The 22,214-nt window shown below is 44.4% G+C and overlaps 1 protein-coding gene across 4 annotated transcripts in view; it reads right to left on the bottom strand.

The window, feature by feature from the left end:
• Positions 1-22,214, bottom strand: part of GARRE1 (granule associated Rac and RHOG effector 1) — a 96,389-nt gene that overhangs the window by 58,555 nt on the left and 15,620 nt on the right. Inside the window, exon 1 of one of the 4 annotated variants that reach the window (XM_073016664.1) lies at positions 21,480-21,780. The exons of 2 other annotated variants lie outside the window; for them this stretch is intronic. The gene's annotated coding sequence lies outside the window, so the exon portion shown is untranslated. Of the gene's footprint in view, positions 1-15,606; positions 15,959-21,479; positions 21,781-22,214 lie in introns of those variants that run through there. One more of the 4 variants, XM_073016663.1, reaches the window with a different exon arrangement.

The following is a 22,214-nucleotide window of genomic DNA, read 5'->3' on the forward strand; positions in this document are numbered from 1 at the left end:
CAATGGCATTATCACAGGAGTGGTTTAGTTTATTGTGAGAGTGAATCTGTTACAGAAGTTCAATCCTGTCTTGCTCTCTTGAGCTCTCCTGTCCTTCCACCTTTTGCCTTGGGGATGCAGCAAGAAGGCCCTCACCAGATGCCAGTGCCATGACCTTGAACTTCCCAGAACCATGAGCCAAATAAACTAATCATGTGAATTATATCTCAATAAAACTAATTTTTAAAAAAGTATTACTTCGGCCGGGCGCGGTGGCTCAAGCCTGTAATCCCAGCACTTTGGGAGGCCGAGACGGGCGGATCACGAGGTCAGGAGATCGAGACCATCCTGGCTAACACGGTGAAACCCCGTCTCTACTAAAAAATACAAAAAAAAAACTAGCCGGGCGAGATGGCGGGCGCCTGTAGTCCCAGCTACTCGGGAGGCTGAGGCAGGAGAATGGCGTAAACCCGGGAGGCGGAGCTTGCAGTGAGCTGAGATCCGGCCACTGCACTCCAGCCCGGGCGACAGAGCAAGACTCCGTCTCAAAAAAAAAAAAGTATTACTTCATCTTTCTTTGTCACTTTCTTCACATAACTAACTTCTCATTTAATAGCAAAAACTAATAATTATAAATAAGTTTTCCAGGGATGGCTTTAGTGCCAGACTTAGTCTCCTTTTTGTACATCAATCAGAAAAGTGTACACATGGTTCCTGACTTACCGTGGCTTGACTTACAGTTTTGCTACTTTACAAAGGTAAAAAAGGAATATGCAGCTGGGCTCAGTGGCTCATGCCTGTGATCCCAGCACTTTGGAAGGCTGAGGCGGGTGGATCACCTGAGGTCAGGAGTTTGAGACCAGCCTGGCCAACATGGTGAAACCTCGTCCCTACTAAAAAATACAAAAATTAGCCAGGCGTGGTGGCAGACGCCTGTAATCCCAGCGACTTGGGAGGCTGAGGCAGGAGAATCGCTTGAACCTGGGAGGCGGAGGTTGCAGTGAGCCAAGATTGCGCCACCACACTCCAGCCTGGGTGACAGAGTGAGACTCTGTCTCAAAAAAAAAAAAGCAATATGCTTTCAGTAGAAACTATACTTCAAATTTTGAGTTTTGATCCAAATTTCTTTATAACTTTATCACAAAATAGACTTTGTGGCTGGGCATGGTGGCTTACAACAGTAATCTCAACACTTTGGGAGGCCAAGCTGGAAAGATCATTTGAGGCCAGGAGTTCAACACCAGTCTGGGCAACACAGCAAGACCCCACCTCTACAAAAAAATTTTTCAAATTAGCCAGGTGTGGTATGCACCTATAGTCCCAGGTATTCCAGAGGCTGAGGTGGGAGGATCACTTGCACCCAGGAGTTTGAGGTTACAGTGATCTGTAATTGTGCCCCTGTACTCCAGCCTGGGTAACAGAGTAAAACCCTGCCCCTAAGAGGAAAAAAAAAAAAAAGGCTTTGTGGTAGATGATTTTGCCAAACTGTAGGCTGAAGTTAAGTGCTCTTAGCACATTTAAGGTAGGCAAGTTAAGTGCTCTTAGCACATTTAAGTTAAGGCAATATGATGTTTGGTACATTAGGAATATTAAACGCATTTTCTTTTCTTCTTTTTTTTTTGAGACAGGGTCTGGCTCTGTCACCCAGGCTGGAGTGCAGTGGTGCGATCTTGGTTCACCGCAAGCTCCGCCTCCTGGGCTCAAGCCATCCTTACACCTCAGCCTCCTGAGTAGCTGGGGCTACAGGCACACAGCACCACACCCAGCTAATTTTTGTATTTTTTCTGGGTTTCACCATGTTCCCCACGCTGGTCTCGAGCTCCTGAGCTCAAGCAATCCTCCTGCCTCAGCCTCCCAAAGTGCTGGAATTACAAGCATGAGTCACTGTGCCTGGCCCTTATATTTTCAACTTAGGATAGTTTCAACTTACGAGAGGTTTATCAGGACATAACCCCCATCATAAGTCAAGGAACATCTGCATGTGAGTGTTGCCATCCAGAATCTGTGAATATAAGTGGCAAAAAGGCCCTTCATGATAATCTAATTTAAACCCTTCAATTTATAGATTAAAAAGGGGATTCAGGAAATTAAAGGTCTTGCACTAGACCACATGTAGTCTCAGAATCAAACTCAGGTATCTTGACTCTCAACACTTCAAACTGGCAGACAGATCAAGCTAGGCTGCAGTAACAAATCCCGAAATAAACAACTTAACCTAATAAAGATTTACTTTTTTTTTTTTTATTTTTTTTGAGACAGAGTCTAGCTCTGTCACCAGGCTGGAGTGTAGTGGCATGATCTCGGCTCACTGCAACCTCCGCCTCCTGGGTTCAAGCGATTCTCCTGCCTCAGCCTCCTGAGTAGCTGGGATGACAGCCACGCGCCACCATGCCCAGCTAATTTATTGTATTTTTAGTAGAGACAGGGGTTTCACCATGTTGGCCAGGATGGTCTCGATCCTCTGACCCTGTGATCCGCCCACCTTGGCCTCCCAAAGTGCTGGGATTATAGGCATGAGCCACCACACCTGGCCTTGGAGATGGAATCTTGCTCTGTCACTCAGGCTGGAGTGCAGTGGTGAGATCTTGGCTCACTGCAACCTCCGCCTCCCAGGTTCAAGCGATTCTCCTGCCTCAGCCTCCAGAGTAGCTGGAACTACAGGCACGCGTCACCAAGCCCAGCTAATTTTTGTATTTTTGGTAGAGACAGGGTTTCACCATGTTGCGCAGACTGGTCTCAAACTCCTGACCTCAACTGATTCCTGCCCTGGCCTCCCCAAATGCTGGGATTACAGGCATGAGCCACCATGCCCAACCAGATTTATATATATATATTTTTGAGACAGAGTCTTGCTCTGTTGCCCAGGTTGGAGTGCAGCGGCGCAATCTTGGCTCACTGCAACCTTCACCTCCTGGGTTCAAGCGATTCTCCTACCTCACAGGCACATACCACCATGCCCAGCTAATTTTTGTATTTTTGGTAGAAACAGGGTTTCACCATGTTGGCTAGGTGCCTCGGCCTCCCCAAGTGCTGGGATTACAGGTATGAGCCAAGGTGTCCAGCCCAGATTACTTCTTGTTCACAAAAATTCATTGTGGGTCTAGCAGCCCTTCTTCAGCTTATAGGGACACTACTAGGACTTATGTCCCCCATGGTTGCCCCAGCACAGAAAAACAAAGTCAAAACTCATACTCACTCTTTAATACTTCCCACTGAAAGTGACACACATCGCCTCCCTTCAAAGCCCTTTGACTTTGAGGTAGTTGACTCTCAAAAGGCCACCACCAAAGGCCAGAGGTAGTTGCGTGGTACCAATTCCACTACAAGAGAGGTAGAGAAATGTAGGGGAACATACAGAATAGCGGGCAAGCCCTACAGTCGGTCACAGTTGTCCACACAGCCCAGCTGTGTGTTGTATGGTTCTGCCCAGATGAAAGCAATTCTGATTCCACACAGGGGAGGGAGGTTGTTTTGTAATGGGGAGGCCCCACAGTTGTTCTCCAGAGGTTGCTCCAGGACATCATTCTTTCTTGTATGTATGGAAAGTGAAGGGGTGGAAGGTAGTGGGGGAAGAGTCACCGTTTCCTTTAAGAAATTGACGAAAGGAAACTTTGGTCAAACGCACATCCCAAACACCAAAGTTTCCATTCAGTTTTGGAACTGGAGCCTCAGGTGAAGAACTAACTGCTTTCTACACTCCCCACGCTTCCTTTTCTTTCAGAGGAAGCTACACAGAGCTGGAGGCACCAGATGACTTTTTGTAAACTGAGCTTCCTGCACTTCCTGCGCCTAGTGTTGGTCCAACAGGTCACCAAACAGGGGGAGGCCTAAGGCTTGGACGAAAGCATTTAGTGGAACCACAGAGAAATACACGAGATCCTTTGCAACTATACTATCCACTAGGCACCTATGTTGCAGGGTGTGGTCCTCAGACCACATCAGAACTGAATTGCCCACGACCAAGGGTACACCTGTGTCATGGACTGAATGTTTCCCAAAAAACGCATATGTTGAAATCTAATTCCCAATGTGATGGTATCTGGAGGTAGGGCCTTTGGGAGGTATTTAGGTCATGAGGGTGCAGCCATCATAAATGAGATTAGTGCCCTTATAAAAAGAGGCCAGCTCACTCTCTTTCTGCCACATGAGAATACGGTAAGTCAGCACTCTGCATCCCAAAAGAGGGTTCTCATGAGAACCTGACAGTGGTGGCACCCTGATCTTAAACCTCCAGACTTTGGAACTGTGAGAAATAAGCTTCTGTTGTTTATAAGTTACCCAGTCTATAGTACTTTGTTATAGCAGCCTGAACTAAGACAACCTCTGTGACAGTAAACCTGCTTGTAGGCCGTAAAAGTCTATGTGGGGTTGTCATAACACTCATTGAGCATGGTCAAGAATGAAAACAATTTCAGCAATGTTTTTCACCACCTACCAACCTTAGTAAAACCAGGATGAGAGCTGGACTCAGTGGTGACCACCTGCAGTCTCAGCGCTTTGGGAGGCCAAAGCAGGAGGGTCACTCGAGCCCAGGACTTTGAGTCCAATCTGGGCAAAATAGTGAGATCTCGTCTCTAAATAAACAAACAAACATCAACAACAAAAAAAAACCTAGTATGAAAAGAAAGCAGTAGCCAGTGAAAACCAACAATGGCTTTTAAGGACTTCCTTCCCTGATATTAGAATCAGGATACCACCCTTCCTGGAATGACTATTTAAATACTGATTACTGGCATACAATCCAAATCTAATGAATCAATCTTTGGGAAAGAAGCAGAGAATACATATATTTTTTTTTTGAGACAGTCTTGCTCTGTCTCCCAGGCTGGAGTGCAGTGGCGCAATTTCGGCTCACTGCAAGCTTCATCCCCCAGGTTTATGCCATTCTCCTGCCTCAGTCTCCCGAGTAGCTGGGACTACAGGCGCCCACCACCATATCCTGCTAATTTTTTGGAGAATACACTTTTTTAACAAGTTCCCCAGATGATTCTGATGTCTCCTATAATTTGAGCGCCAAACTGGGGGTCCGCTGAAAATCTGCTGAGAGCCACAAGAATGAGGATGCCTGATGATGCTGACTATAGTGCAACTCAGGGATTCTCACCAATATTCCTGTGCATTCAAGAATACAGAAAGACCGGGCGCGGAGGCTCACGCCTGTAATCCCAGCACTTTGGGAGGCCACGGCAGCCAGATCTCGAGGTCAGGAGATCAAGACCATCCTGGCTAACACGGTGAAACCCCATCTCTACTAAAAATATAATAAATTAGCCAAGTGTGCTGGTAGGCACCTGTAGTCCCAGCTACTAGAAAGGCTGAAGCAGGAGAATGGCGTGAACCCGGGAAGCGAAGCTTGCAGTGAGACGAGATTGTGCCACTGCACTCCAGCCTGGACAACAGAGCGAGACTCCGTCTCAAAATATAATGATAATACAGAAAGGCACCTCCCCTCCAAAGTGATAAATAAGTTTTTTTGTTTTGTTTTGTCTTGTTTGTTTTGAAACAGGGTTTCACCAGTCTCAGGCTCTTGAGCTCAAGCAATCCACCTGCCTCGGCTTTCCAGAGTGCTGGGATTACAGGTGTGTGCCACTGTGCCCGGCCACAACTCATTTTCTGAGAACCAAGGGGCTGGTTAGACAGTTCAATGAAAAGTTCTGTTTGTAACATAATTGCTTCTAATGAGACTGCTCAAGTAACACAATCATGCCTGGGGTTCCTAACCAAGCAGAGAGAAAAAACATTTAAAACATGAAAACTGGTTTTCTCTAATTCTTAACAGATTTGGTGTTCTTGTGTAGATCTTTGTTGTAATCAAAACTAGATAGTGTTGACTTTTTAAAAAAATGTCATGGAACTGGCCGGGCACAGTGGCTCACACCTGTAATCCCAGCACTGTGGGAGGCCGAGGCGGCTGGATCACAAGGTCAGGAGATCAAGACCATCCTGGCTAACACGGTGAAACCCCGTCTCTACTAAAAATACAAAAAATCAGCCAGGCGTGGTGGCGGGCACCTGAAGTCCCAGCTACTCAGGAGGCTGAGGCAGGAGAATGGCGTGGACCTGGGAGGTGGAGCTTGCAGTGGTGCGGTCTCAGCTCACTGCAAGTGAGCTGAGACCGCACCACTGCACTCCAGCCTGGGCCAACAAAGTGAGACTCCACCTCAAAAAAATAAAAAAGTCATGGAACTGAAATACATTCAAGTTCTATCATTTTCTTTTTTCTTTTTTTGAGATGAAGTCTCGCTCTGTTGCCCAGGCTGGAGTGCAGTGGTACGATCTCGGCTCACTACAACTTCTACCTCCTGGGTTCAAGCAATTCTCATGCCTCAGTCTCCTGAGTAGCTGGGATTACAGGTGCCCGATACCATGCCTGGCTAATTTTTGTATTCTTAGTAGAGACAGGGTGTCACTATGTTGGCCAGGCTGGTCTCAAACTCCTGACCTCAAAGTGAGCTGCCTGCCTCGGCCTCCCAAAGTGTCGGGATTACAGCCATGAGCCATCATGCCTGCCCGAGTTCTATCATTTTCAAATGGCATTTTGCCAAGAAACAATGTACAGAGAAAGTGGTAATACCTACCTAAGCATTTGTCTTCATGGCAGTGATCATAATATGCCCTGACAAAATACTGTTGGAAGTTAAGTGATGGGTACATGAAGTGGATCATATCACTTGCTCCATGGTTGTATATGACTGAACATTTCTGAAACAGAATGTTGAAAATGCACACACGAACACACACACACACGAACACCTGGATTTTATTATTTTATTTGTTTTTTAAATTTATTTATTTTTTGAGATTGGGTCTGGCTCTGTCAGCCAGGCTGGAGTACAGTGGTGTGATCTCAGCTCACTGTAACCTCTGCCTCCTGGGCTCAGGTTATCCTCCTACCGCAGCCTCCCTAGTAGCTGGGACTACAGGCACATGCCACCATGCCCAGCTAATTATTATTATTATTATCATTATTTTAATAAAATTCTTCCTAATGCTGTCTAAATGTTTTTCACATGCTTCTCCACCCCCATATTTATCTGTCTGACAGGCTAAAATATGTTCAATCCATTTAAGGACATTTCTTTTCCATATTTTCTTAAAAAGAATTTTCACTGGGAAAACATTCACCATTTATGAATCCACTATTCATGCTGCATGGAAATAAATACGCATTGTGAAAGACCTCAGAAGTTAGTGTAGCCAAAACTTGTGAGATTTGTCATGTACTCTTAAGTTTTAATGCTACTTAAAAATATCAAATACATAGCAGAAAAGAACATTTTAATTAACATCTTTTCAACATAATATTTGCAAAGGTTCTCAATAGATTAAAACTGAATTAAGCCATAATTATATCATTTAAAATGTTCATTTCTGTAATTAAAGAGTCTTCAGCGATTTCTATTTCAGGCAATAAAGAATATGCTTGAAACTAGATGAAAGCCAGACATGGTGGCTCATGCCTGTAATCCCAGCACTTTGGGAGGCTGAGACGGGCAGATCATTTGAGGCGAGGAGTTCCAGACCAGGCTGGCCAACATGGTGAAACCCTGTCTCTACTAAAAATACAAAAATTAGCAGAGCATGGTAGCACATGCCGGTAATTCCAGCTCCTTGGGAGGCTGAGGCACAAGAATCACTTAAACCTGGGAGGTGGAGGTTGCAGTAAGCCGAGATTGTGCCACTGCAATCCAGCCTGGGTGACTGAGACCATCACACACACACAAAAAAGCCAGGCCTGTAATCCCAGCACTTTGGGAGGCTGAGGTGGGTGGATCATGAGGTCAGGAGATCGAGACCATCCTGGCTAACACAGTGAAACCCCGTCTCTACTAAAAATACAAAAAATTAGCCGGGCATGGTGGCGGGCGCCTGCAGTCCCAGATACTCGGGAGGCTGAAGCAGGAGAATGGCAGGAACCCGGGAGGCGGAGCTTGCAGTGAGCCGAGATCCCGCCACTGCACTCCAACCTGGGCGACAGAGCGAGACTCCGTCTCAAAAAAAAAAAAAAAAAAAAAAAAAAAAAAAGAAAGAAAGAAACTAGATGAAGACTCAGACTCAGTATTAGAGATTTTCTTATACCTATGGTTGACAAAACATGAAAAGTGGTCAGCCATCCTGATAAAATCTCTTGAAGCACTTCCCTTTAGAAAGACAGAATATTGAAGTGAAGAAGATAATGGCCTTGGGCACCTGACTGACTGGGTGAGATCTTGGCTCTGTCAGGATCAACTTGACCTTGAGCAAGTTCCTTAACCTCTCTCTGCCTGTTTCATCATCTGTAAAATAAGGATTATAGTAACCACTGTTACTAAGTTAAAAGGATTTCTACATATAAAACACTTAGAATGATGTCTGGCACATATTAAGAACTAAATGTTTGATGATGATGTTATTATCATTTCCACAAAGCAAGCAAAGGAAGCAGACCTTGTTATTTCTGCTTCTCTGGAAAAAAGTTACTGACAAACCAGAAAGGTCTTGAAAAGTTACCCAATCCCTGAACCAAACAGAAATCTACCAATCGCAGGGCAGGAAGCATCACACATTTCAGTGATAACTAACTTCTACTTACATGGACCATGCAGCTATAAAGAGAAATTTAATCCCTGAATTAATTAAGTTTTCCCATCTGACTAAAGACTGATAGCTATGATTTGTGAATACAGAGAATAATTTTAGATCCATTTCAGTCCTTAATTAAGCCAATAGAGAAAACAGAGTGGCAAGCAGTCCTGCTGTCAGAAATGGGATGACATAAAGGGGCTTCATTTCAAAACAACAGGCTAAGTAAACAGGCACGTGCACTTACCTCTCCATCCTCCCCAAATCCCAGCGACTTAACAATAAAGACATTCACAAGGGAATCTCAGCAAAACAGTAATGAGAAGGTCTGAGGGCCACAGTCTATTTAACTGCAGGCCATTTTCCAGAGGATGGAGAGAAAGCAGAGGAACCTATATTACAAGACAGACCAGAGCAAAGCTGGCCACTTTTTAGAACGCGTGGGGCCAAAAGAGGACAGAGAGGCAGAGCCCTTTTTCCTGGAGGAGCTGGATAAATGCCCAGCTTTGAGTCAGCAGGTATAGAAATCAGGAGTGCGAAACTGGCTAATCAACCTGATTTTATCTGTAATTCCCATTCCTGATCAATCAGCCAATCCTCACTAAGGCAAAAGGACTATTGGAAAAACAGAGGTACCTCCTGCAAATTACCTACATAAACAACCCAGTTCTTCATTGATAAGGATCACCAGACAGTGAAGGAAAACCAAAAGGATAAAAAAGGACAACTAAGATGAAAAGGTAACCAGACCTCAGAAAAACCTATATTTTAAGTCCCAGAAAAACATCTGAAAAGAAATTCTGACTGGTATTCCTCAGACAGAGTTGGAAAGATAGTGTATCCTTAAAACAAAAGTAGGGCTGGGCACAGTGGCTCACGCCTGCAATCCCAGCACTTTGGGAGGCTGAGGCAGGTGGATCACAAGGTCAGGAGTTTGAGACCAGCTTGGCCAACATGGTGAAACTCTGTCTCTACTAAAAATACAAAAATTAGCCAGGTGTGGTGGTGGGCACCTGTAATCCCAGCTACTCAGGAGGCTGAGGCACAAGAATTGCTTGAACCCAGGATGCAGAGGTTGCAGTGAGCCAAGATCACACCACTGCACTCCAGCTCTGGGCGACACAGCAAGACTCCATCTCAGGTGGAAAAAAAAACAAAAGCAAACAAATCATAAAGGAAGCAGAAATCAACAAAGAATTCTTGGAAATAAGAAATATGATTGCCAAGATAAAAACAAGGCAAGAAATACAATGGGAATGAAGTAAGGTATAGGGTATACAAAAACACACAGACACACAGACTTGTAGCTTTTAAAATAAGCCATGGGAGAATAAACCAAAAACCAACAAAAATGTTTACCTACAAGGTACAGAGAAGAACAAAGACAGGGAGGAAAGCCAGACTTCTTTCAATCTATCTTGCTTATGGTTTTATCTTTAGAACTACATAAATATATAAGCAAAAAGCAAATATAAAAAAGAAAAATATCCCTAAAACTTAAAAGACAAATGAATCTATATTATTTACCAAATTAGTGGCATAGCCACACAGAGAATTATTTCAAGTTTAAACCTGTGTTTTGGCCAGGTGTAGTGGTTCACACCTGTAATCCCAGCACCTTGGGAGGCCGAGGCAGGAGGATTGCTTGAGAGTTCAAGACCAGCCTGGGCAACACACTGAGACCCCATTTCTATAAAAAACAAACAAAATTGGCCAGGTGCGGTGGCTCATGCCTGTAATCCCAGCACTTTGAGAGGCAGAGGCAGGCATATCATAAGGTCAGGGGTTCGAGACCAGCCTGGCCAATATGGTGAAACCACGTCTCTACTAAACATACAAAAATTAGCCAGGTGTGGTGGCGGGCGTCTGTAGTCCCAGTTACTCGGGAGGCTGAGGCAGGAAAATCACTTGAACTCGGGAGGCAGAGGGTGCAGTGAGCCGAGATCACGCCACTGCACTCCAGCCTGGGTGACAGAGCGAGACTCCGTCTCAAAACAAACAAACAAACAAACAAAATTATCCAGACATGGTGGTGCATGCCTGTAGTCCCAGCTACTGATGAGGCTGAGGTGGGAGGATCACTTGAGCCCAGGCGGTTGAGGCTGCAGCGAGCCAACATGGCACCACTATACTCCAGCCTGGGTGACAGAGTAAGGTGGTCTCCATCAATCAATGAATAAAAATCGTGTCTTGACTGGACCTCTCTGGTGTTACTGTCAACAAATGAGAAAAGACAAATATAAAATCAAAGATACAGGCCAGGCACAGTGGCTCAAGCCTGTAATCCCAGCACTTTGGGAGGCCAAGACGGGTGGATCACGAGGTCAGGAGATCGAGACCATCCTGGCTAACACGGTGAAAGCCTGTCTCTACTAAAAAATACAAAAAAACTAGCCGGGTGAGGTGGCGGGCGCCTGTAGTCCCAGTCCCAGCTACTCGGGAGGCTGAGGCAGGAGAAGGGCGTAAACCCAGGAGGCGGAGTTTGCAGTGAGCTGAGATCCGGCCACTGCACTCCAGCCTGGGCGACAGAGCAAGACTCTGTCTCCAAAAAAAAAAAAAAAAAAAAAAAAAAAACCAAAGCTATAAAAACCCTTTAATCCTTCATTTGAATTGGAAGTAAATCAGTCTGAAATCATGGTATACTTTTTCTTTCCATAAAGTATGTATTTCCTAGTTCTACTAAAAAAAAAAAAAAAAAAAAAAAAAAAAAACCTACTGGAATTCACATCTTAGTTGTAATGAATGCCCTTAATACCATTTCCCACCAAAAAGAATCAGAACTACTTAAAGAAATGGCTGATTCTGGAGCTGGGATCAGAAATTTTTCTGATAAGCCCCGGACTTCTTGTCAAGCCAGAAAGCAGTGAACTCATACAAGACTACTAGGCTCACGTCAAAAGCACCTAGAGTCAACCCGAAAAATAAGTTCCATTAACGATCAATAATGGGACAACTTAAGCATCAAAAAGAATAACCATTTAGGGGTGAAAATCATTAAGTATATAAAAATTACTGAATTCAGACTTAGCAATAATTTCTTGGATATGACACCAAAAGCACAGGCAACAAAATATAGACAAACTGGACTTCAAAATTAAAACTTTTATGCATCAAAGGACATTACGAGCAAAAAGCAATCCACAGACGAAAATATTTATAAATCACATATGGGAAAAGGAATTAATATCCAGAATATATAAAAAACTCCTACACCTCAACCACAAAAATCCAATTTTTAAATGGGCAAAGGACTTGAATAGACTTTTGTACCAAGAAATATACAAACAGCCAATAAGCACATGAAGAGATGCTCAACATCACTAATCACTAGTGATATAGTTTAAATCTGTGTCCCCACCCAAATCTCACGTCGAATAGTAATTCCCAATGTTGGAGGTGGGGTCTGGGAGGAGATGACTGGATCATGTGGTGGGTTTTCCCCTTTGTATTCAATAGGGAGTGGGTTCTCATGAGACCTGGTTGTTTAAAAGTGGGTAGCACCTCCCTCTTCTCTCTCGGTCCCGGCTCCTGCCATTTAAGATGCCTGCTCCGCTTTGCCTTCTGCCACAGTAAAAGCTCCCTAAGGTCTCCCCAGAAGCAGATGCTGCCATACTTCCTGTACAGCCAACTGAACCACTTTTGTTTATAAATTACCCAGTTTCAGGTATTTCTTTATAGCAAGGCAAGAATGGACAGTACAACTAAGGAATAATATAACTAGGAAAATGCAAATCAAAACGACAATGAGATACCACTTCATACCCCATTAGGATGGCTAATGTTAAAATAAACAAAACACAGAAAATAAGTGCTGGCCATCGCCAGCCTGGGCAACATGGAGAAACCCTAAAAATAAAAAAATAGCCAGGCGTGGTCCCAGCTACTTGGGAGGCTGAGGTGGGAGGATCACCAGAGCCTGGGAAGCACAGGTTGCAGTGAGCCGAGATCACAGTGGGCCACTGAACTCCAGCCTGGGCCACAGAGCGAGACAGTCTCAAAACCAAAACAAAACAAAACAAAAAAGTGCTGGCAAGGACATGGAGAAATTGGAAGCCCTGTGTATTGCTAGTGGGAATATAAAATAGTGCAGCTACTGTGGAAAACAGTAGGTGCTTCCTTAAAAAAATTAAACATGGAATTACCACGTGATTCAGCAATTTCTCCACATATACGCAAAAGAATTGAAAGCAAGGACGTGAACGGGTATTTCTTCACCCATGTTCACAGAAGCATTATTCATAATAGTCAAAAGGTGGAAACAATCCAAATGTCCATGGAAGATGAATAAACAAATGTGGTATATCCATATAATGGACTATTATTTAGCATTAAAAAGGAAGAAAGGCTGGAAGCCGTGGCTCATGCCTGTAATCCTAGCACTTTGGGAGCCTGAGGTAGGAAGATCGCTTGGGGCCAGTTTGAGACTAGCCTGGGCAACATAGCAAGACCCCGTCTCTACAGAAAATTTAAAAATGAGCTTGGCATGATGGTGCACATTTGTTGTTCCAGCTACTTGGGAGGCTGAGGCATGAGGATCACTTGAACCCAGGCATATGAGGCTGCAGTGAGCTTGACCGTGCCACTGCACTCCAGCCTGGGTGACAGAGACCCTGTCAATAAATTCTAAAAACATGCTCCAACATGGATGAACCTTGGAGACACTCTGCTAAAACACCAGATACTAAAGGACAAATACTGTGTGATTCCATATATATGAGGTGCCTAAAACAGTCAAGTTTTAGGAGACAAAAAGTAGAAGAGAGGTTGTTCACCAGGAGCTGAGAGAAGGGGAAAATGCCGAGTTACTGTTTAATAGGCAAGACTTTCTTTTTTGTCTTTTGTTTTGAGACAAAGTCTTGCTCTGTCGCCCAGGCTGGAATACTAGTGGCACAATTTTGGTTCACTGTAACGTCTGCCTCCTGGGTTCAAGCAATTCTCATGCCTCAGCCTCCCAAGTAGCTGGGACTACAGGTTCATGCCACCACATTCGGCTAATTTTTGTATTTTTAGCAGAGACAGGGTTTCACCATGTTGTCCAGGCTGGTCTCAAACTTCTGACCTCAGGTGATCCACCCGCTTCAGCCTCCCAAAGTGCTGGGATTACCGGCATGAGCCACCGTGCCTGGCCAAGACTTTCAGTTTGGGATGTTGAGAAGTTCTTCAGCCTCCCAAAGTGCTGGGATTACCGGCAGGAGCCACCGCGCCTGGCCGAGACTTTCAGTTTGGGATGTTGAGAAGTTCTTCAGCCTCCCAAAGTGCTGGGATGACCGGCATGAGGCACCGCGCCTGGCCAAGACTTTCAGTTTGGGATGTTGAGAAGTTCTGGACATGGATGGTGGTGATGGTTGCACACTGTTAATGGACTTAATGCCACTGAAATGTATACATAAAAATGGTTAAAACTGTAAATTTTATGGTATGCATATTCTACCACAATAAAAAACATGAGTCAAAAATGATACTAAGAAAAATTCCATGGGTCACCTATCTGTGGAGGTGTTAAGGCACCAAGCTATTGTTCTGAAAACTGTTGGGGATGTGGGGGTGAAATCAAGTATTTATACTGCTTTTCCTTTTATATCGGTTTTTTTTTTTCCATTTAGAAAAGAGCTTAATCAAAGAAAACTAGCCCATAAATATAGAAGAAATGCTAGGAAAACTATTATTTTGCAACTCTAATGAAATAGTGTATCTAGTCAATGATTATTAATCACTGTTAAAATGATATGGTGAAACTTGATGGGGAAGTTTATGATGAAGGAATCAGGCATAACACCTGAACCCACTAATTACTTTTAGCATCATTAAGGTGGGGAACTAAACATATAATTATATGCCTATCATTGTGACAAAATAGGAAGCACATAGCACCACCCAAAAAATATTTTTGCCTAAAATACTGAATCAAAATCTAATCGAGTCTCTATATCTAGCGAATAACTTATAGGAAACATGAGAGACAGAGAAACTCCAAACTTCACGTGTTTTTTCATAGGTCTTTTCAATTGTATTGTTCATAAGTAACCACTGATCTTATTAGCCTAAGTGAATTAGGATTCTGATAGACCCTTGGGGGCAATTTTTACCAGTTTGGTCCTCCAGTTAGTTGCATTTTTATTCCTTTTTGCCAACCTTTTAATCTCTCTTCTGCATGCAGTTTACAAAGAATTTATACCCAATGGTCCCCAGCACTTCGAATAAAATCAAACTCCTTACTGAGACCCGCACAGCCCTGCCCACCTCTCCAGCCTCATGTTGTGCCTCCTGACCCTCGCTCATCATTCTGCAGTCACACCATTCATCTTCCAGTTCTTCTAGTGCCCCAAGCTCTTTGCACATGCTGCTGCCTCTATCCAGAAAGCTCCTGCCTCCCACCTACTCATGATGCTCCTATCATCCTTTAGCTCTAAAAACAAGTGTTACACCCTCAGAGAAGCCTTCCACAGCCAATCTGTCTAATCTAGGGTCACCTCCCCCCTACAATGCTGTCTTGTCTTCATGACAACTTGCAATCATCTTACCATTTTATTTGCATATGTACACGTTACCACCTGGCACATAAGCTCCTAAAGACAGCAATGGCTTGTTCACAGCTGGATTCTCGCAAGTGTGCTGGCCGAGTCTCTGGAAATCTGACATGAATGAGCCATTGTTTCAGTGGCACTGTCGTGCAAACCTGAGAAATTGGCTGCTATAGCAAGCTACCTCTCCACCTGAAAGGTGACTGGCTTGTGGAAACCTGGCAGTGGCTGCAGCATCTGTGACCTTAAGACAGATGATATGAGGGAGAAGGCAGAGATCACAGTCTCCACTTCCGAAGTCAGAGCCAGGTGACAGGATTATCCAGAACTCTCCTCTCACGCTCAGGCTTGATGTGGATGGAGCACACTGGCTATTTCTCTGGGGAGCCTGTCCTTTAACTTTTACAAATCTGTATATGGCACCTTCCACTGTACATATACACATATGTACACACACACACACACACACTCTTTTCCCCTCCTTTCTACAAACAAATATGTATGTTTGTTCCTTTAAAGTTTCAGGTCTTGCAACTTAATTTACCTTGCCAAAACTGATGATCAAATATATACGGGCTGGGTGCGGGGGCTCACCCCTTAATCCCAGCACTTTGGGAGGCCGAGGCAGGCAGATCACCTGAGGTCAGGAGTGTAAGACCAGCCTGGCCAACATGGTGAAACCCAGTCTCTACCAACAATACAAAAATTAGCCGGTCGTGGTGGTGCACACCTGTAATCCCAGCTACTCAGGAGGCTGAGGCAGAACTGCTTGAACCCAGGAAACATAGGTTGCAGTGAGCCAAGATGGCACCACTGCACTCCAGCCTAGACGACAGAGCAAGACTCCATCTCTAAAGAAAAAAACAAACAAAAACCAAATATAGATGAACCCTCCAAAGAAGATGTGCCAATAAGCATATGAAAAGACAGTCAACATCATTAACTATCAGGGAAATGCAAATCAAAACCACAATGAGATACCTCTTCACAACCACTAGGATGACGATAATCAGACAATAACAAGTGTTGGCAAAATGTTACAGAATTTGGAATCCTCATATACTGCTCAGGGGAATACAAAATGGTACAGACATGTCGGAAAACACAGTGGCAGTTCCTCAGACAGTTAAACAAAAAATTTTCACATGACCAAGAAATTCTACTCCTAGGTATATATCCAAGAGAAATGAAAAACATACCTACACACCAACATGCATATGAACGTTTCGAGCAATATTATCATAATACCAAAACCTGAAAACAACTCAAATGTCTATCAATTGACAAATAGATAAACAAAATGTAGTATAACTATACAATGGAATATTCTTCAGCCATGAAAAGGAATAAAGTACTGATGCATGGATGAACCTTGAAAACATTATGCTAAGTGAAAGAAGCCAGACCCAAGAGGCCATGTATGGTTCCCTTTATATGAACTGTACCAACTAGGCAAATCCATTGAAACAAAAAGTCAATTAATGGTTGCCTAAGGCTGGGGGTGGGGGTGTGGAATGGGGGAAATAAGGGATGACTGCTAATGGGTATATGGTTTATTTGCAGAGTGATGAAAATATTCTAAAATTGGTGATGGTTGCTATGAATACACTAAAAACCACCAATTTATATACTTTAAATGGGTAAACTGTATGGTATGTGAATTATATTTCAATAAAACTGTTAAAAAAATATAAAGATGAATCATTCCTAAACAATTCCCTCTTCTAAGAAAAAAAAACACAGAAAATGTTCAGTCCTCTCCAATCCACAAAAATGTAAATCCAAATATCTACCCTTGATAATGTGGAGACACTACAGGAAATTCTTTAGGCAGATTAGTGAAGTTATTGTCTATGAAGTTCAAAGCCCAACCATTTCCATGTTTTTAGTCAGTTCAGACTGACTCAAACCATATTTAGAAATGCACTCTAGAAAAATGCTTTGAAGAATTTTATTCTCAACATTCATAAATTTAAAATATCTATCCAGGCAAGAGAAAATGCCTGGAAAATTCAGTGCTTTGCTCAGACCTTCCTTAGAACTCTACTTTTTTAGCTCCCTTTATCTGTTACCACATTACAAAGTGAAGCAACTCTGTAGGTTGCTAACACAAAAAGACGCTAGTGCTGGCTCTCCTCATACCTCTCTGGCCATTCTTAGTTGCCCCTTTGAGCTACTCCTCCTCTAACAGACCTTAAGTGTTGTGCCCTCTCTGTTTCTAAGAGCAACATATTCCTTCTGGGAAGATTCCCAAATCCATCTCTCTAGCCCAGATCTTTGTCCTGTGCTCCAGAACCCAAATATTCAACTGCCTAGTGGACAGGTCCCAAAGTCAAAAGTCCAAAACCAAATTTCCCAAGTCTTTAAATATGCCTTCCCAGTCTTGGAAAATGACATCACCATCTGCCTACTTGAACAAGGCAGAAACCTGGGAGTTACCTCTACTCCTCACTCTCCTTCACATCCAATTAATCACAGTCTTATCCTTCCTGCCTTCTTGAGATGCGAGTTTCACTCTTGTTTCCCAGACTGGAGTGCAATAGCGAGATCTCGGCTCACTGCAACCTCCGCCTCCCAGGTTCAAGCAATTCTCCTGCCTCAGCCTCCCGAGTAGCTGGGATTACAGGCACGCACCACCACGCACGGCTAATTTTGTACTTTCAGTAGATACAGGGTTTCTCCATATTGGTCAGGCTGGTCTCGAACTCCCGACCCAAGGTGATCCGCCTGCCTCGGCCTCCCAAAGTGCTGGGATTACAGGCGTGAGCCACAGTGCCCGCCCCCTTCCTGCCTTCTTAGTATCTCTCAAGTCCTTTCCCTTCTATCTTCACCGCCGTACCAAGGCTACTGTTTTTACCTCCTGGCTGAATTACAGAGGCACCTCTTGAGTGATCTTCCAAATGCCTGGGCTACTCCCCTCTGGATGCTGTGTCTCCAGAGTCAATGTGATCACACCACTCTGTGCTTAAAATCCACTGTGGCTCTCCACTACCCTTCCCAATTTTCTTACACCCAACACCACCCACTTCCTACATGTGCCATCTTCCCTCTCGCCACCTGGCCACACGTTTCATTTCCACTGTCTGGAAAGCTCTCTTGGCTCACTCTCACTCCTCTTGGATGTCTAACTTAGGCATCACTTCTTCTGAGAAACCACTTTGACAGACTGAGCGAGGGGTTCCTCTGCTGCCGTAACACCCTGTTTTTAGCCCCATCTTAACATTAACTCTGCTGTACTGTAACATGCTAGATCACAACTGCCGGTTCGCTCCGGGTTTCCCTGCCACCTCCAGCCCCCAGGACCCCTGAGCTCATTCAAAACATCCAAGGGTGCTAAGCACGTTGTAAACATTTAATAGATATTTGTTGAATTATTAGTTCACCCTCAGTATTTATTTAAAGGTATTTCTTTACAACATTCGTGAAGTCACCCTTGCCAACCACAGAGGCAGCAGTTAGATGCTAGAAATAAGGTTCTGTTTAAAATAAATAAATAAGCTGGTGAAGACATGCCACATCCACACAAGTACTCCCCAAAGAAATGGACCAGTCACTAAGTGTCTACGACGTGCCAAGCATTATACTTGGAGCTTTAGGTATAAAATAACTTGAAACAGCTGACATTAACCGTGGGTAAGAGCCAGGTGCTGTGCTATGCACTTTACATGTTATCAAATTTATTTATTTATTTATTTATTTATTTATTTATTTTCGAGACAGGGTCTTCCTCTGCTGGCCAGGCTGGAGTGCAGTGGCACAATCTCGGCTCACTGCAGTCTCCACCTTCTGGGTTCAAGCGACTGAACGGCCTCAGCCTCCCAAGTAACTGGGAGTACAGGCATGCACCACCACGCCTGGCTAATTTTTGTGTTTTTAGTCGAGATGGTTTTCACCATGTTAACCAGGCTGGTCTTGAACTCCTGACCTCAAGTGATCCAACCTCCTTGGCCTCCCAAAGCGCTGGGATTACAGGCATAAGCCATCATACCTGGCCGTGTTATCAAATTACAAGGTTATCACAATGACCCCGTAAGGTAGGTGAGGCATCTAACAAGATGAAATGAGTTCTTCATGTTCTCACCACATGGCTAAGATAATGGTCACCACACAGCTAGGTCTGGGACATGGCAATCTGCTGCCAGAGATTGAGCTCTCCATCCTTGCACCATCCCACCTCTGTCAAATATCCAGACCACGGCACTCTGTTTACCACTCTTAGGAGATGGTTAAGGCTGTCAGCTTCTTGGAACTGAGGCGAAGTTAAGCTGGAGCAATGAAAAGTGACTTCTCTCAAGGAGATCATGCTCCATATCACTGCTGACGATTCCCAAATTCAACTCTCCAGTCAAGACCTCCCTCTCCAAGGACCAGACCCATGAGGCATCTCCGCAGGGTCTTCAAGTTTTACCTCTTCACGACCAGGCGTGGGGGCTCATGCCTGTAATCCCAGCACTTTGGAAAGCCGAGGTGGATGGATCACCTGAGGTCAGGAGTTTGAGACAGCCTGACCAAAACCCCGTCTCTACTAAAAACACAAAAATTAGTCAGGCATGGTGGCGGGCGCCTGTAATCCGAGCTACCTGGGAGACTGAGGCAGGAGAATCACTTGAACCCAGGAGGCAGAGGTTGCAGTGAGCCAAGATTGCATCACTGCACTTCAGCCTGGGCAACAGAGCAAGACTATGTTTCCAAAAAAAAAAAAAGTTTTACCATCACCTTTCCATTTCCCACTCCTCCTGCTACATTTACTGCCTTGCTTGTCAAAGGCACAACCAACTTTTAACCTAAACCAGATGGTCCCTGTCCTGTTCCCTGACTAGCCTGTCCTTTCAATCCTGCCAATCCTGTTCACCATAGTGCCAGTTCTATAGCAACTGCTCCATAAATGTTACCTATTGTTGTTATTATAGCCTAAATGCTTCTCATCGCCTCCTTTACCCTTGCACTACTCAGCTTTCAAGGAACTTGACTCCCAGAGCAAGCAAAATCAAGGCACAGAAGCTGACAGAATGCCTTCTATGAGGACAAGAAGCTAGCCTGCCAAAGGCTCAGGCCCTAGCTTTTTTTTTTTTTTTTTTTGAGACTTGCTCTGTGGCCCAGGCTAGAGTACAATGGCATGATCATAGCTCACTGCAGCCTTGACCTCCCAGGCTCAAATGTTCCTCCTACCTCAGCCTCCTAAGTAGCTTAGCTAATTTTTATTTTTTGATTTTTTGTAGAGATGGGGTCTTCCTACATTGCCCAGGCTGGTCTCAAACTCCTGGGCTCAAGCGATCCTTCTGCCTCAGCTCCCACAGTGCTGGTACTACAGACATGAGCCACCGCGCCCAGCCCCTAGCTCTTTCAATGAAAGCACACAGAAAGAGCCCGGCACGGTGGCTCACGCCTGTAATCCCAGCACTTTGGAAGGCTGAGGCGGGTGGATCATGAGGTCAGGAGATCGAGATCAGCCTGGCCAACATGGTGAAACCCCGTCTTTACTAAAAAGATGGGTGTGGTATGGTGTGTGGTGTGGTGTGTGTGTATGGCGCACACCTGTAGTCCCAGTTACTAGTTAGCCTGAGGCAGGAGAATCACTTGAACCTGGGAGGCAGAGGTTGCAGTGAGCCAAGACTGTGCCACAGCACTCTAGCCTGGGCAACAGAGTGAGACCCCATCTCAAAAAAGAAAAAAAAAAAGTGCACAGAAGGTATACGTGAATGCTAGCTGAAGCTGATAGAGCACAGTACACTCTAAGTAGCAAACTAAGAATTATGAGAATGTCAGATATGGAAGTAGAAACTAACAAATGGCTTCAGTCCCAGGGAACCAAACATTCTACTTTATTCTATTTTATAAATTAGTAATTCAATTCTTTAACATAGTGGTTCTCAACAAGTGGGGAAAAGTATAATTATGTGTCCCTCTCTGCCCTACTAATACCTGGCAATGTCTGGAGATGATTTGGTTGTCACACTGGGCAAGTGCTAGTGGGTAGCATCCAGTGGGTAGAGGCCAGAAGTGCTGCCGAACATCCTGTAATGCACAAGACGGCCCCTAAGAAGAATTATCCACCCCAAAATGTTAATAGTGCAGCTCTTAAGAATCCCCGATAAACTAAAGCTTTGAGCACCTTCCATATTCAAGTTAACTAATGTATAACAAGTTACTTCTTTCTGGGGAGATGATACAAACTTTCTCCATAAATTAAGCTATAACCGGTCCATAAGATAAAAAGAGGCATCATCAAAAAAGAGACTGATAAATGCTAAATAAGGCGTTTAGAAAACAAATGCCATGAGTTCAGAAGAAGGAGAGTGCCATAGAGGCTGAGGCCCTCCTCAAAGATATCAGAGAGCAGACTGGGCTCCTCAGCTCATTCAAGCTGTCAGTCAAGGCCCCCTAGAGAGTAACCAGAATCCACCTTCCCATCCTTACCTGCAACAAGGCCGCTCCCTTCAACTTAACCTTCCCTCAAGCTGCAGAGGCCACAGGGCCACAACATCCCACCCACACTGTTACTGCTGAAAAAGCCCTTACCTCCTTCACAAAAGTGCTGTCCTCAAACTAAACAGCAACCCCTATCTCCACCCACAAGGCTGAGGACATGATGTCACTTCAACCCAATCACAAAATCATGTTCCTATGACTCCCAGAGGAAGAAGGTAGTGAAAAGACTAAGGTGGAAAATGCCTTAAATGGCTCAGGCCCTAAGGCCTTGTCCTCTGCCACCTAAAATCACTGCTTAGCAGCAGCCAGCCAGGAGCCGCCTCATTTCCTGTGCAACTGCGGTAAAAATAGGAAGTGGGGGAGGAAGTTCACAAAGCAGAAACAAAAGTAATCACTGCCTAGCTTCCTGAACACAAATCACCGAGCAGGGAGGGTATCATTAAAACATCACAAGAGAAAGGCGGGCATGGAGAGCAAGGCCAGAGGAAAGGAAGTGACACTTTGGGGTGGGGTCCACCAAGCCCAGACTATTTCTGTGCCTGAAACACTGCTCCAAAAGGAAAATTGGACAAAACTGGACCCAAGTATTAATTCCAAGGAATTAATACTAAAGCATGTTCACTTGAAGACACGCAAAAACTGAACTGTTCTAGCAGAGTAAGAAATATCAATGAAAAAGTTTTAAGGAGGCCAAGATTAAACTATTTTTCTAGTCAACAGGTA

Source organism: Chlorocebus sabaeus, chromosome 6, assembly GCF_047675955.1.
Source record: "Chlorocebus sabaeus isolate Y175 chromosome 6, mChlSab1.0.hap1, whole genome shotgun sequence".
Lineage (NCBI taxonomy): Eukaryota > Metazoa > Chordata > Mammalia > Primates > Cercopithecidae > Chlorocebus > Chlorocebus sabaeus.